Source organism: Oncorhynchus clarkii, chromosome 7 (assembly GCF_045791955.1).
Source record: "Oncorhynchus clarkii lewisi isolate Uvic-CL-2024 chromosome 7, UVic_Ocla_1.0, whole genome shotgun sequence".
NCBI lineage: Eukaryota > Metazoa > Chordata > Actinopteri > Salmoniformes > Salmonidae > Oncorhynchus > Oncorhynchus clarkii.
In genome coordinates, this window is record NC_092153.1 from 41,465,413 (window position 1) to 41,469,058 (window position 3,646).

Sequence of the window (3,646 nt, forward strand, 5' to 3'; positions counted from 1 at the left end):
TTCTCAAAGAAACAAGTGTGCTTCTGAAGAGTTTGGAGAGAGGGAGGCGCGAGCATGCATCTGGGCCTGCAAGCGGTGGCACATTTACCTCTATGGAAGTTCTTTCACCCGGCGCACCGACCACCAGGCCCTCACAGCCTTGATGTCTACCTCCGGGTCAGGTCACAAGCCCCTCTGCATGTATTGCTGGTCAGACTGCTGGTCCAGCAGTATAACTTTAAGCTGTAGTTTACTCCAGTCAGGGACAATGTGGTGGCCGACCTCCTTTCACGTCAGTTCCCCCAGACCCCACCTGTGCCCAGGTTGACTCCGAGGAGGACCTCATTCAGCTCCTACACTCACTTCTCCAAGACACAGTGTCGCTCAAGGAGCTGACCCAAGAATCAGCCAACAACCCCATCCTCACGACCTTGCGGGAATACGTAGCTAATGGCTGGCCAACACAGCTCCAGTCGGAACTCCAATATGCCAGGTGCTGGGATGACACGTCTGACTCGCGGAAACTGCACCGTCATACCAAGCAGCCTCAGAGGAGGAGTGTTGGCCATGGCTCATGAGGGCCACCGTGGAGCTGAAGCCGCGCTGCCGGAACCTGGTGTGGTGGCCTGGCATCGATCATGATATCGAAGGGCTAGTACATGACTGTGCTTCATGCCTTGTCAGTGGAAAGACAGGCCCACCCTCGGCACCCTACACTGCAGCCAGTGGTCTGGCCTTCCTGTCCATGGGAACATATCCAACTGGACATCTGAGGTGAACTCTACAATGTGCCACATGACCAACGCTTCCTGGTGGTTGCATATGACCTTGTCTAGTATAGCAGCCATGATTCGTATCACCGATTGGACAGTCTATTTTGTTTAAATGTTTTTTTATCAGAAATTACTTTTGAGATGCTACTTGTTGAGATGAGAACAAGTGTTTTTTTAAAACATAACAGAGTGCTGATGATGTCGCCCACTGTATGCGCTTTTGGTAGTTTGATTGTGTCCAGGCTGAGGAGAAATCTGGATACAATGCAGCCCTGGTCAGCCAGATTTGAACACAATCAGACCAAAAAGCGACGTTTGTGTGTCTAGACCAGAGTATGGGAGCAGAGTTGAGCAGTTAGTTATCCTGTTCACGGATAGCGCTCCACTTCCTTTCCAACCACTCAGCTAAAAACAAAACAAAAAAATCACAATTTAACCAACACCCATATATTTTTGTGACTAGCTGGACCTAACATTTGGTTTTGAAGTATTGAAACCAAACAATTTGATTTGAATGAAAAGTATAATAAACATTAAAAGGTCAATGTAAGAAGCGCTCATAATTTAAAATAGGCTACATGTCATATTAAACAGCATATAAACACTCTAAATAGGTCAGGAGCCAGACAGGGAGCCTAAGAAGGAATTTAAATGAATTATTTAGGCTATATTATTAGTTAAAGGCTATAGCCTACAAAGAAATACATTGTGAAGCATTTGCGAGTGCAACACTATAGGCTGCTAGGGACATAAAGCGCTCAGCATTTAAACAACATTTAGTTGTTTAAATCATTATGTTCTATAAATTGAGCATATCGGCTGTGACTTACTTAGAATTAAATACAAATTAAATGAAAAATTCCTTATTAGGCTCAGTCTACAGTACCTTTGAAGTACTTTTTAGAAACAAGAGTTTGGCCAGTCTGTGGCTTCAGGCTGATGCAATGGTGCCTGGAGAGCAGGCCAGCAGCGTTCTCCGAGCTTGCAGAGCCACTGGGGATGCTAAACACCCTTTTGGCCACTCTTGCCAGGCTGGGGAGAGAGTACAGTACAGTATGTTTTAACAGGGAAGTTTGGTAGGGTGACATGTTTTTCTAACTATGAAAATAATTTTGTCGAACAGATTGGGAACCCAAAAGTTTGATTCTAGATGGGGAACGATAAATCAAAAATTAGTGGATAATTCTCATTCTCAACCATGTGCTATAATATAGCGTAATTAATGTGCTTGTCAGCAAGAACACTACTGTTATTCCCCACACTTATTTTTGTAACGTCTGCTTCCAGCTTACACTCTCAAACACGTAGATCGCACTCTCCAGATCCCAATCACCTGAAATCTGATCACCTGTTCACACACATGTATGTCATTATCACACACTATTTAGTTCAGTTCTTTGCACCCAATCATTGTGAGGTATTGTTTGTTTTGATACACATTTCTATTTAGAGTGCTGTTTTTTCCCGTATTAGTCCTCCTGTGTATTGTAGTGTTTGGCCGTCCTCACTCACGTCGATTCTTTGCCTATTCCCTGCCTGTACTTTTGCCTATCAGATTTCCTGTCATCAACCTCTTGCCTGATCTCCCGGACTACCCACTGCCATCAACCACTAATATAAAACATTTCCAGAGTCTTGGTGTAGTGGTTGTCCTCCCTGCCACGTGTCGTATACAACTTTCCACCTTAGAACAGGGGTCAATCCCTGCTTTCAACCTTCTGACTTTTTCTCTGTCTCCCCACCACTATTACATTTCATCCCCCCCAAAATCTCAAAGTAACAAAATCGTTGAATTTTGAGTGTTCGTTTAAAGTATCCTGAATTCACCAAATTCACCCTGGTTATAGTCCTAAACCATGTCGAAATACATAGAATTGCAGGAAATGAGCTTTACTGGGGAAGACCAGTTCCCCCCCATCTAGGGGTTGCGCCAGAAAATCTTGCACCAAGCTTTCTTCAAAAGTTGGCAGCCCTGGTATACTCTAGCCTATTCACTCTATTGTTTGGCGGTGCTTGTCTACTCAACGGCACAACTGTAAGTGCTCATACACAACAATACACGACTAGACTAACCCGGAAGCAGTGGGTGGGACTCTAACCCTTGCCACATCCGACACTCGTCGGATGTGGCAAGGCTTGCAAACTTTACAGACTACAAAGGGAAGCACAGCTGTGAGCTTCCCAGTGACACGAGCTTACCAGATTAGCTAAATTACTTCTATACTCGCTTCGAGGCAAACAATACTGAAGGATACATGAGAGCATCAGATGTTCCGGACGACTGTGTGATCACGCTCTCCGTAGCCAATGTGAGTAAGACCTTTAAACATGTCAACTTTCACAAAGCCGCAGGGCCAGATAGATTACCAGGACGTGTACTACGAGCATGCGCTGACCAACTGGCAAGTGTCTTCACTGACATTTTCAACCTGAGTCTGTAATACAAACATGTTTCAAGCATACCACCATAGTCTCTGTGCCCAAGAACATTAAGGTAACCTGCCTAAATGACTACCGACCTGTTGCACTCACGTCTGTGGCCATGAAGTGCTTTGAAAGGCCGGTCATGGCTCACATCAACACCATTATCCCAGAAACCCTAGACCCACTCCAATTTGCATACTGCCCCAACAGATCCACAGATGATGCAATCTCTATTGCACTCTACACGGCCCTTTCCCACCTGGATAAAAGGAACACCTATGTGAGAATGCTATTTATTGACGACAGCTCAGCGTTCAACACCATAGTGCCCTCAAAGCTCATCACTAAGCTAAGGACCCTGGGACTAAACACCTCCCTCTGCAACTGGATCCTGGACTTTCTGAAGGGCCACCCCCAGGTGGTAAGGGTAGGTAACAACACGTCCATCACGCTGATCCTCAACACGGGGG